Source organism: Pleurodeles waltl, chromosome 4_2 (assembly GCF_031143425.1).
Source record: "Pleurodeles waltl isolate 20211129_DDA chromosome 4_2, aPleWal1.hap1.20221129, whole genome shotgun sequence".
Lineage (NCBI taxonomy): Eukaryota > Metazoa > Chordata > Amphibia > Caudata > Salamandridae > Pleurodeles > Pleurodeles waltl.
Window position 1 is genome coordinate 385,839,331 of NC_090443.1, and position 13,327 is coordinate 385,852,657.

Here is a 13,327-nt window from a genome sequence, read left to right on the forward strand (position 1 = left end):
TTGTGAGGCTGGATCTTTCAGCTGAGGTAGTCATGGATAATAGGACTCAGGAGTGGTGTTCCAGAATTAGTAGCAAAGTGATGTTCGTTGTTGACCTTTCAGTTGAGAAGGTTTGGTCAGTGGCGTTATATTCGAGGAGTGTCACTCAAAGGCTACCATTAGTTTGGTTTCAGCTACTTAAGTTCTTTATTTTTTTGAGGTTTCCAAAGGGATCCTGGCTTTCCAAAGGTTCAAGTAATTGTGGCTTCCTGATGAGTTTCGATCAATGTGGTGTCAAGACCTTCATAGGGTATGAAAGGTCACTGGTAGGCAGATGCCATGTTTGAGTCAAACCTTGCCTTTTCTGTGGTAAGTGCTTTGTCGAGTTTCTCCACTTTTATTTATGTTTTTGTATAGGAAGGAAGGCAGGTGTATGGTTCGGCAAACGGAGATAGCTTCTGATACTCTGAGTTAAGTAGATTTGGAGATGGCTCTGCGCTGCAGTTGCAACTTTGAAGTCAGGCAAGGCGCATGTTGCTTATCAGGAGCTCTGGTGACGTCTATTAGATATGACAGTGCATTAAGGCAAAATAAAATTGTACCTGGCTGTGAGTGCTGATGTGTTGGGATATTGATGTCCAGTAAGAGGATCCACGGGCATTACTGAATCTTCTGGTAGTTCAGTGTGTAGCGTGTTCTGATATTCTTTCTGATCTTCTTTTAGATGTTGTGGGCTGCCATCTTGCTTTTCAAGGGCATTGCGACATGAGTTTTTCTTTTGCAAATAAGTTCACAATATGCAATCTTACAGGGTTATAGGCACAAGAGCGGTGTTTCAAGGGTCCCGACACACCTAAAAATGACATATATTAGTCCGTGCCAGGAAGAGAGACGAAGCTATGCCGCCATGCGCTTCTGAGTTTAAGCCATGCCCCCACCCCGAAAACCAGTTTAGACAAGTAACACACCATGCCATATAGTTGCTAGAAGAAGAGAGCAATAGAAAAGTGTTTTCTTGCACAGGAGCTGCAAGGACTGGAAAGGTTTGGCAAAAAATATACTACAAATATGCTATTAATATAAGCATGTGGATGAACATGGGCACTCGGGAACAGGAATGCCATAGAAGAAGAAGTTGGTAAAGTTCTCCAGCAGATTTTATAGATTTGCAGGCTTTTGAAATTTTGCAGGCTTTAGGCTGTGAATTCCTGGTACATTAACAGATATAATTTAAACATATGTTTTGGCCCCAAATCAGCTACATTGCGCAGGACCTTAGCTTTAAGTGAGCAAGATTTTCTGATTCTTAGCTTCAGGTTTGCTGATTCTTAGTTAAAGTATGTTGTCTCAGGTGTATCCACCTGGTTCTCTAGGGAGGAAATTGCCCTGGCTGTTAAACTACAAAACAGACCACTGCTAGAGAACTTTTCATCGTTCCCCATCACTGAAGTATTCACATGCTTTTGTACTAGAATAGAAAGCTGGATGACTAAGAGGTAAGGCATTTTATTCAAGAAAGTAAATTCCTCAAAACTGATAGCCTCAGTTAACAGTGTTTTTAAGCAACATTTTAATGATTTTTCACCAATGGCCATAAACCGTACACAGTACCTGCGTAATGAAATCACGGTTGTGACACCAGACAGTAGAAGCATGGGAAACCCCCACGTCAAGACTGTAGTATGTCCTCTACCTCCCCCAAATCATCCAGTGTTTTCAGGGGCATCTCTGGGCTATATAGATAAGTTCCATCAGTCCATCATGGAGCACCATTCTGCTGTAGTAGGTGGTGAGGGAGATGTCCTTTAGCAGGCAATATCGTGTTTAGCCACAACGGTGCCAATGCCAACCGGTGTACGTTTCCCCCTGGGTCCCTCTGACATCCTCTAGGATACCCAACAGTCCAACGTGAGGGGAACAGTCAATGGGCCTCTCAAAGATAGCTGATAATGTCGTAAAAACGGAGGACCGGTATTCAGCGATAATCTGGCAGGCCCACACCATGTGATAGAAATCGTTAGGGCATGCAGAGGTGGGAAGGGCGCACAATCTCCAGACCCACTGCAGAGTATAGTATGAGTTGTGGAGGTATTTTAATTGAATTAGGTGCAGACAAGAGGAGATGGCCAGTTCCCTTGGGACCTCCTTGTCATCTCTTCAGTCACTGTTGTCAAGTCTGCAAATCCAATTTTTTCATTTTGCATGAAGGGCTCCAAGGTCTCTGGGGGAGTTAACAAACAGGGATTGGTATATTTGCGAGATGCCTATACACCCCAGGATTAACAAAAGAACAGTATTTCATGCGGACAGTCTGGTAATCCCTAATGAAAAATGTTGGGACAGAAAAGGTCACCCGCTGTCCTACACTACCCAGCATCACATCTCTAAACGCCTAAGTGCAAGCCCTTGAGTTTATGACACATTGCTATGAAGACTCATCTTGGCCCCAGCATTTACAAGGGTGCATGTTCTACATGACCCCATTAGTGATCTTATAAGTCCAGACACCTTCTCAACCCCAGTTCACCAACACTTCACATTGCAATAACTTGGAGCTTTTTCCCTTAGAATGGATGAACCACTTTGCAGTCCCTTTTTGCATTACCTATTCCTATCATATTAATGGTTCTATGAAGCACACAGGACACTCTCACGCAGAGCATGGTCTTAAACCAAGCAATATAGTCATAAGAATTTCTTGGGTTGCTATCCTATTGAAGTGTCCCAAAATATTACTTCGACCACCCAACAGTTCAACGCATGGAGATCCGAGGCACTAGACACCCTTGCCCCCCTGCATGCCAAGTTCCCTTACTATCACCACTCTTCCACTACTGCCTGGTACAATGAGGCTCTTCGTTCAGCCACTTATAATCGTAATCACCTGGAGTGGTCTTGGAGGTGGTCAATGAAGAATCTGCAAGAACAGTATTTAAAGCGGCTATTAAAAATTACCACTGCCCCCAGAGGCACTAAGACAGATTTACCAGAGGCCCTAAGATACATTTTTTAGTTCAGGAAATCAACTCTGCCTCTAATTTCTCTAAGTCCTTTTTTTAACTTTGTTAAAAGTCATCTACACCCCTTGACGTACTCAAATGCTATTCCTCCCTCAGAGGATCTCTCTACTAAAATTGCTCATCCTCTGACAGAATTGCCAGTATCTATGCCTCTTTTCCTCCTCGGGAGTGTACTCTATCGCCTACCTCCCATGATGTTCTGCTAGACCCTAATAAATATCCCCACTGCAGAAACCTCACTAAGCTATCTCTCATAGACACTGTGACTGTAGTCCACTCTTGCCTGGCTCACTTTTAGACCCCTGTCCTGCTCACATCTTCTTGATGGGAGCTGACATATTTTCCCCCCACTAAAATATTTCTACAACCTGTCTCTTAGTACCATGTCTGTTCCTCCTTCCTGGATATATTCTCAGGTCATTCCTCTACTATAGCAAAAAACAAAAACCTCTGCAGATCCTAACACTCTTAGGAACTTCAGGTTCATTTCTCTACTGTTCTTGTCAGTTAAGATCCTCAAGAAAGCAGCAAACAAACACTTGTCCCTTTGTTTTGGAAAGTAGCAGCCTCCTCAAAATCATCTATTCCACATTTTGAGACGCTCAGGCTACAGACAGTTTTGTTTTCTTTCACGGACAACCTTAGGGGGATGCTTGATGATAGTTAAGTGTTGATTTTGGTCCTATTGGACCTTTCTGCAGTGTTTGACATGATCTCTTATCCCCCCTCATCTCCTGTCTCTTCATCCTAAGCATCTGCATGAGGGCTCTTAGTTCCTTCTTGAGTGACAGATCCGAAGGACATTCTCTTCCTTCCCCTTTAGTCTGCTGTTCATTTTCCTCTATATGGATTGTCTCAGAACTCATTCTTAAGCCCCACCCTATTCAATATTTACATGCGGCCTCTGATCAACATCATCATTTCGGTCAATATGGATGTAACACCTATGCAGACAATGTACAGATTTATTTCTCCATCTTTGAAACTCCTTCCAACCCTAATACTATCTTTTGTGTCTGTATGAAAATAATAGCACGCTGGATGAACCAGAATAGTTTCAAACTAAATAGAGACAAAGATTGCTCTGTGGCAAAAGCACCATTAGCTGTTCCCACCTTGAATGCCACTTAAACATAGCCTCACTCAGATCCTCTCAGGGCCTGTTGAAAAACATGGCTTTCTAAGAGATCAAAAACCTTTACTCCAAACAGATTATTACAGTGCCCGCAACCTGCTTAGATATTCTGAGGAAAATATTCCCTCTATTCGCTAACACCATATGTAATACTGCCATCAGTGACTTCATCACTTCCACACTAGATTACAAAATGTCCCTTTACGTGAGCATCTCAATTACGTGGTCCAGTACCTAGGTGGTTCAGAACTCAGCAGCTAGCCTTGCCCCCAGTCTTCCCCTCGCCTTTCCTTTGATTTTGACTAAGTTTAAAGAATTTCATTGGTCAACTGTAAAGAAACATTCTATTCTCAACTGTGTTTGCTTGGTCCATAATACAAAACATGATAGAGGAGCTTTATACTTACATGTTAAATTTTGTATGTAAATGCCTAGCTGAACCCATCATCTACTTCCAAGTTTTTTTCCTGCGTATTCACGTTTGAAATTTCTGCAGGTCAGACAGCTGCTCAGTATTTTGCCAATAGGTATTGGAATTCCCCATCCTTTTCCATGTGGTCTATCTCCAACCACTCAGCTTTGAGAAAGCCTCTCAAAACTCAGGTGTTTTAGCCTGCCTCTTCCCCTTGTTTCCCCTGGAATTTCTCTTGTTTAGCACCAGAACACCCTTTTAGGTATGTATTGCCCTCTTCAAATATCTACATACATATATTAATTTCAGCTGGAACCTTCATTTAATCCATGTGAGATATGGATGCCAAATGTATGTTTACACTACCTATGTGTAGTAGGGTGAAGGTGGCGCTTGATTGCTGGGCTTGACTGCTGCAACTCAGGAATCCATTTTGAATTGCATGTGTGTGTGTGTACATGATATCTAAGATGGAGGTTTGAGGGAGCTTGCCGGAGAGCAATGTGAATTGTAGGGCTCTTCCAAAGCATTACTGAAGTCCTTTGAAATGGCCCAGACTCTAGGCTGTGGAGATGGAGGAGGAAGGGGCTCTCGAAGTACAGGGACAGTGCTTGCTCCCTTTCTGCCTGAGCCTTGTTCAGAGGCGTTACTCCCAATAGACTGAGAAGTAGGTGAGTGAAAAAGCCTCTCTTTTGTGCTGTTATTGTGGGTTTCCCTGACAGGGAGCTTCTAGCACTCCCATTCTTCATGTAGGCACTATGGTGTAAAGAATGTGGCTTGACCAGTCTAGCAGGAATACCCAAGAAGGCAATTACTGCCTGAAACCGACCCCAGAGCTGGACCGATGGAATACAGAATCTCTATTTGCTAACTTAGTATAAATTGAGGCAGAAAACTGCAGTCGATATGTTAGGATTTATCTGTCATTGACTAGTGTTAGGGGGCCCATACTACTGGAGACCCAGAAAGATATACACACGTTGGGGATGGAGTCACTGACTGCCAACTCCCCTTGCCACATTTGAGTCCAGGAACCTGGAAGTTCTACATCTTTCCCAGAAGAGCTGCCTTGCAACTACTTTGGGAGAAAGTGCTCACTAACTACTTAGTAGGATCGTTGGAGGTATTTTGCACAAGGCAACATTGCTAAGAAAAGTATACTGTCTGGATCTGTGTCGTAATAACGGACATTAGCACTCTGCAGTCCAGAGAAAGCCCTGCACTGCTAGACCATGATGTGAGACCATGAGCCCTAAGTACCACTGTAGAATGCCCTGAAGCAAACTAACTTGCTTCCCTTTCTGTGCTCTCTGTGTTCAGTGTGATCCCCTTCTCTGACTGAAAATGGCCAAAGGCAATGCAATGAACATGACTGAGGACCACAGACTTAAAAAAAAAAGTGGCTATGATCTTTTGGTTCTAGGGAAATAGGAAACCACACTGTGCATTTTCATCACCTGTCATAGCCCGCAGATAACATGACAAGAGGACCAAGCACTCTTGGCTACAAGGCATTAGAAGAACATAACAACCTCATTTGGCAGCTATCATTGCAGTGCCCAGACAAGGTGCACTGTTGTGACATGCTGTGGTCCTCTTCATTTGTTTGGGTGGGGGCTTGAGCTTTTGGCAGAAGAGGGATCCGACAACAAGGATTTCCATTCTCATGACCAACGCTAGGTTTGGTGGCATCTGCGCACCTGTACTTGGGCAGCTGGCTTCTTATGAACCTGAGACAACATGGCTGTGTAACACTTTCCCATGGAGAGTCCATCAATCAATCAGTCAATCATTCTGTACCGCTAAAGCACGGCTTCTCACCCAGGAAGGGTATCCAGACGCTGTGCTGAAGATCTCCGTCGAAGAGCCATTTGTTGAGTTCCTTCCTGAAGACTGCCAGTGAGGGTGTTGTTTGAAGGTGGAGGGAAACGGCATTCCAGGGGTTTGCGGTGAGGTGGGAGAAGGATTGATCTCCGATGCCGCAGATGCATGGTGTCTGTGTGAGGACGGGGTGAGCGGACCAAATGTCCGCATAGAGTGCGTTACAATAGTCCAGACAGCTGGTAATGAAGGCCTGCGTCACTATTTTCCTGGTGCTGGTGCTGGTGGGTAGTCACTTGAAAATTCTGCGGAGCATGTGAAGTGTGTAGAATCAGGCTGATGTGACAGTGTTAGCCTGACATTTCATAGAGAGTTTGCTGTCCAGGGTGCAAAGGTTGCGGGTGTGATCCTTCGGAGTGGGGGGTGGGACCAATTTCCGATGGCCACCAGGAGGCGTTCCAGACCCATCACTGATGCTTGCGGTACTGGGGTCAACTCAGCCCTGCTCTGTCCCATGGACGATGTATTAAAGTGCACTCCATGAGGAGCAGCTCCTCCACCTTGGCTGGTCACATACAAGGGAGGAGACTTGAATCTCACCAGTTAAAGGTACAGTGAGAAAGTAAGGTTGTGAGGAATGCGATTACTTAACTAGACACTGGGGCAGATAAACAAAGAACTCAGAGAATGCCCTACCTTTCCTAGTTGCTTTGACCACACAAGGAATGGGAAATCAGATTGTAACACCATTAGCCTTGGGACAGCTTTGTGTGTTTCACACTGTTCTTGTCATGTCTTTTGTAAGAATCTGAGAGTAGCCCAGCAGACAGAAACAACTAACTCCTTCCTTGTTTAATATTGTATTGTCATGATTTTAGTACTATTTCATGTTAAAGAACAATGATCTATTAACTGTTATGTGTTTGATTTGAGTTGTGTGTTGGTCCTCACATCACTTCACTGAGAAATCTGTGGGCTGCTCTACCGCACCAGTGTGAGGGTCAAGTGCGAAAAGTGTGTACTTTGTGCAGTGTTTTGGGTCCAACAGCATAAAAACACCCTTGACACTGAAGGTAAATTGGTATTATTGTTACAATTTGGGCCAAATAACCCCAGAGTGTCCTGGGACTCCAGAAGAAGTTTCAATAGAACCTCAGTCATTATTCAACAATCACTAGATATTTGTTAAACCTCTGCTGGTAGATCACTAAAGTTCAATCTTCAGTAAACTTAAATTGATACGGTTAATAGGAAGATATGACACCAAACAGATTGATTACAGGTATTTAGATATTCAGTGTGGGTCTAAATTTCTAAAATATTCTACAGACCCTGTATGAAAGCAAAAGATGATTCCTTTAGAACTCTTAGGCACTTTTAGATTTGAATGCTAAAAATGGCAGACATTCCTTATACCAGCTACTTAAGGTTATCAGGGATTTAGGGTTATACATATGTTATCCTATAGTTGCTGACGTTATCCTAATTGATTGATGAGTCCTTGTACCAGCTACTTAGGGTTATGCGTATGTCATCCTATAGTTGCTAAAGTTTCCCTAATTGATTGATGGGTTATAAGACAACTTGCAATGTTTACTCTGCCTGACATCCACCACACCAGTGGAAATTGTGAGGTTGGATTTTGGTGCCAGATAGGCTTGTGTTGGTGCCCATTTGCTACCTCACATCCGGTTTTCAGAATGAGCAGAGCTCCACCCAATGTTTTACTATCTTGCTCTTGGGCCCGACAAGACTTCTGTACTAATAGTAAACACAGATATACTATAATATTGATTATTGCATGCTCTGGCTGAAAAATATTGAATTGAAGTCTCAGTTCAGTGAGCTCCACTTATCCTCACTGGGGTTTAGAACAAATATGAGGAGGTCTGCAAATTCTCCAAGGCAGCAGATGAACCCACAATCTGGGGGGAGTAAACTACTTGGAACTGAAGATATCTATGATTGAAAAGTTAACCTCCTCATTAGTCAGACATTTTAGAAACCAAGATATAGGCATTTGCTAGTATTTCCAATAAACACATTTTATGTGACTTCGTTTTTACTTGTCAAAGAAAAAACAGTTTATTTTGTTAAATTCCTCACTGAGATACATCTATCACCATTGTCATCTGCGGTTTTGGGGAGGTGAATGAACAATAAATGATTTTGGAGATTTATGGGATTGTACTACCGCTTTTGAGGGGTGAGGTTATCAGAAGTAGGTTGTTGTAGGGAGCTGGGTTCTGGTTGCAGTACCTCCCCCCCCCCCCCCAAAAAAAAAACTTGTTGCCTGTTTTTTTGGTGAAACTTTGAATGAAGTGCACTGGGTTCCTGTTCACCATGTCCCCAGTGCCAGTGTTCCTTGCCCAAAACAAGACACCTGGTCACTTGATTTCCAAGTTACCACGTCCTTTAGTGCCTCTGTAGGTCCCTTCTAAATGGCACCTAGGGCATGGATACTAAAGATGGACGCTCAGAGCTGCAGCACAACTTGTATCACTCTGAAGCAACCAGCGTCAAACTTATGCAGACTGCCATTGCAGGCTGCGTGACAAGGCACTTCCAAACTTGAAAACACAACATGGCAATCTCTTGTGTTCCATGTCCCCTAAAACACTGCTTGCAATATCTGAAGTCACACGTACAGCAGGCCTTCCAGCCCTAAGGGAGGGTGCATCGTATTACCAGCGATGACATGTGCATGAGCAAATATGTCCTTCCTATGTGTTTGCCGATTCTTAGACTTAGTAAGTGTGCATTTTAAATACATGTGATGGACACTCGTCAACCCAACTACATGATGGCTTCTCTGAACATAGAGAAGTTTGATATCAAACATCTTGTGTTAATAAACCCTCACTGATTCCAGTGATGGATTTATTAATACATACACCCAGAGGACACCTTACAGGTGCCCCCTGAAAGTCTAACTGACTGCTAGTGTGTTGACTAATTGGTCAGAACCAGCACAGCCACCCTAGGCAGATTTCTGACCTTTTGAGGTGAGAGCCAGCACTCTCCGGGGCCAGGAACAAAGCCTGCACTTGGCGGAAGTGTTATCACCTCTTCCAGGCAGGATGAATATTTCAAGGCGGAAGCTTCAAATGACCAGCTGCCTTTGTTATGGGACCCAGCACTCTCCAAATTGCAGAGATGACCACCCCCCTATCCTGAACCCACTTCTTGGCAGCAAGACAGGTGGGAATATTAGGAGGTGTGCCCACATCCAGTCAGTCCCACCCCTAAGGTGGACCAGCTGAAGTGGACACCACTTTTCAAATTCTTCCATCTTGCTTTGGATGGAATTAGTATTCTAGTGTGAGGACTAAGCCCACTTCCCAGAGGAAATGGTCATATAGAGGGTGCAGTCACCTTAAAGGTAGGCAACTCATTGGCTGCTACCCGTCACTCCCCGTAACACCCCTAAATTGAGTATTTAAGTGGCACCCCTGAAACCAAGAACTCAGATTCAACGGATCAAGAGAAGAAGAATGAAGAAGACTCACTGCCTGGCGAGACCAGCAGAAGTTCTGTGGACTTTCTGGCGCACAACTCTGCCTGCTCCCAGCTCCCTCGACAATCGCAACAGAGTGACGCGTGCTGGAAAGCTGGAGAGGTACCAAAGCCTTGGGTAGTCTGCAAGTATCCTGAAAATCACTGCCAGTCTCCCTTGGAGTAGAGGAGCTATTCCCTGCAGACTGCAGGCACCAACAAACAGAGACTGGCCCACCACCCGACTGATGCCGCAGACAATCATGAGAAGTTACTCCTGCTCTGGAGGACCAGAACTGTCTCCCAAGCAAGTGTGAAGATAGCAGGATCAACTGGAGCGTGTAGCACTAGACCCTGGGGTAACGTACGCCCTGCACCAAGCACAAACAGTGAGGGTCCATTCCAGATTCCCACTGAACCAAGATCAAGCAGCCTTCGAGGGACATAAGCACCACTGAGACATACTTTGTGAGTGGCCCAGCAGTTTCGATTTTGCCCCTGCCAGCTGTTGGCCACTAACCGTTAGAAGCAACTTTGTACACCAGCCCAGCTGCCTTAACCCCTGCACCCAAGCCACCTGGCCTGGGTACCAAAGAACTGACTGTGCCCCCTTGGCCTAAGACCCCTTGCGATCCAAGCCTTCGTGTGGGAGCTCTTGGACTTGCCCCAAGTCCCCCGTGTAGCCTGTTTCCAGGTGCCCCCCTTCAACGTAGCCTGCCCAGCTACAACCTCACCAGCACCCTGCTCCCGGTGAAACCCAGTGCCTCCGGAAGAACTGCTGGTATTACTACTTTGGCACTACAAGTCCAACCCCTGAAGGTGAAACCCCCTGAAACTGACTTTGTCTATCTTTATGCATCTCTGACTTTTCCTTCCATAGGATTGCATTGTGTGTAAAGGTGCACGGGTTTGAACGTTTTACTTACCTGTGAAAATTCATAACAAAAACAGTACTTGTAAACGAAGCTCTTGATTTTCAAAACATAAATAAGAAGAAGTGTTATTTTTTCAGTATGGTCTCTGATTTATTCTTTGAGTGCGTGCCCCATTTATTGCCTCTGTGAGTACAACAAATGCTTAGCACTGCCCTCTGATAAGGCTAATTGCTTGCCCACACTACAACAAAAGAGAGCACTAGTATTATCTACTTTTGCCTCTGTAAACCAAAAGGGGATCCACTGAACTCTGCATTGTGTACTTCTTTTTTGTATACCATATAGAGGGCCAGCTTCGTACAATTGTCAACTGGATTACCTCCTTCCAATTACCAGATGCTTAGATCCATTGTTCATTTAGAACCTCCTGATTTGGGTACATTGGTGGGCTGCGATTTGGTATCCAAGTAATGTAGGAAGACACAAGTCACGGAAGCAGTTTTTTCTTTCGTACTGAGCATGTAAGGATAGCCTATTTACTCTTATTCCCTTAAAAATAAAGTTGTTCCTACCCTTTAATAATTTCACTAGTTCTGTTGAGTATGCAGATCTGACCACAGGAATAATTACCGTTTGGATAGCATCTTGAATGATTTTGACTGGTTTCCTAACAGGTCTAACCTGGATGAAAACTTCAACAATCTCGCTAGGATTTGTTCAGCAACATGTTGGAAGAAAGCCTACAGGTGTGCTCTGTTGTGCAGACCAGAGTACCAGTATTGTCAATCCCTCCTCATGTTTACTGTCACTAGCACAGGATATTTCGTAAAGGCACCAGGCCTCAACATGAGATGATGCATGCAGCGCTTTGAACTGAAAGTATTTGTTTCCTAAAATCATCCACGAACTGTATGGACAGTCTGCCTTTTGTTTATATGGAGATGTGGAAGCAAGCACCACACAACTCCACAGAAAATAGAATATAGAATATCCCTCTTTTATGAGAGGATTTGCATTCTGCAGTGTCACCAAGCAAAATGGCTACTAATGTGTTCTTGTTTTGCTCTCTAAGGTTTGTAGTTTAATTCCAATCCTGTGGCTTTTTTGCACCAAAAGAGTACTCCCCTATATTGTGCTAACGTAGAGGAACCTTTCCTATGAACCCTATATTTTTAAGTGCTTTTCAATTTAAAGCAATGGGTGGAATGATTTGAGGTCTTTTAAAAAACTCCAGTGTGCAGGTTTACAGAATGTTGAGCACATACTTGTCTGATGTCATCTGTTTCCGGTTTTCCATATAATAGAACATCCCTCATCTTCTGGTGCCTCTGAACTACCTCTGATTCTTCTCAGGCACTGTTATATCCTCTTTCTTGGTATCCAGAAGATGATGATTGATATTGCTAGTAACTTGAAGAATATTGGTTAGTTTTGGGGATTTGCTTTGTGCACTAGTCAGGAACACATTCTAAAAAAAATTCTCTGGGTCAGTAAGGACATGTGGTTGCATTTCTTTGTGTCCTCTGTTATTGTACGTCTTCCTTTTTTTAGTATAAAATCTGTCCAGTATTTTAATCAGAATTCCTAATTTGAAGTCAGTGACCATGTGCTATCCCTGTCTTTTCGAAACACCCTTCCCCACTGGCACCATGGTGGGATCTACCACTGGGTACGTTTGTAATTGTTTTTTTTGACTGATTGCGTGGTTTTAATATTTTCTCCCTGAATAGCTGTGGCCTCTTCCCATTTTCTGTTCTGTAATAATGGTAGGAATGGATACAAAGTGAGTGCCATCCTCTTTCAAAATGAAGATGTCTAACAGATAGTGATCCTCTTGATAGTGATCATCTTGCCAAAGGTACCCACTTCTCTCTTTTTTGTATAAGAAGAAATTGAAGAAACTGAAAGGGGAGAAGAGGAAGAGCTTGCCTGTCTCCTGCTGGCTGCTGCTACACCATCTTTGAACCAGTTTTGCTTGACCTGGTAGGCAGTAGTGACATCCTTTGGTATTATACTTTTATGTCTGCGTTAACTCTCTGACTGCTATATTGTCTTTCGGATGCCAGATCCAGCTTTTAGTGTGTGTTCTAAGATGGGTATGATGAATGATTTATTGCTTGCTTTCTACACCGGGTTATTGAAAAAGGAAAACATTCTTCCTTTCTGCCAGCAGAATTCCATAGGGTTTCACATTGCATGACTGATGGCATTTGTGTAGTGCTCTTTACCGTGCCTGGTCTCATAGCACTGGTCAAACCCTAACCCACACAGAGAGATCTATAACGCAGGCAGTGAGGGGGGAGTCTAACATCCAGTAGAAATGAGCTCCAGATGTATGAGACCTGACCAGAAAATTAGCAACAACATGTTAGGCTAAGATTGAATCACGGCACAAGCAAATGGGCTTTGCCCTTTGCTTAATGAAAGTCAGACAGTAGATAAGTAGGTGCTTAAAAATCATGCTATGCTATGCAGGCTATTTCAAACTGTATGTGGTCTGTATCCGAGAACCAATCAAGTGACCTGCTAGGAGCAAAATCATGGCCTATTTTTCAGAGGCCTGCGTACGCTGAGATAGTACTGCTGCATT

The 13,327-nt window shown here is 43.8% G+C and overlaps 1 protein-coding gene across 3 annotated transcripts in view; it reads left to right on the forward strand.

Moving 5' to 3' along the window:
* The window catches only part of YIPF2 (Yip1 domain family member 2), a 50,706-nt gene that overhangs the window by 20,828 nt on the left and 16,551 nt on the right, over positions 1-13,327 (forward strand). Inside the window, exon 2 of one of the 3 annotated variants that reach the window (XM_069231518.1) lies at positions 12,627-12,720. The exons of 1 other annotated variant lie outside the window; for it this stretch is intronic. The gene's annotated coding sequence lies outside the window, so the exon portion shown is untranslated. Of the gene's footprint in view, positions 1-12,623; positions 12,721-13,327 lie in introns of all 3 variants that reach the window. One more of the 3 variants, XM_069231519.1, reaches the window with a different exon arrangement.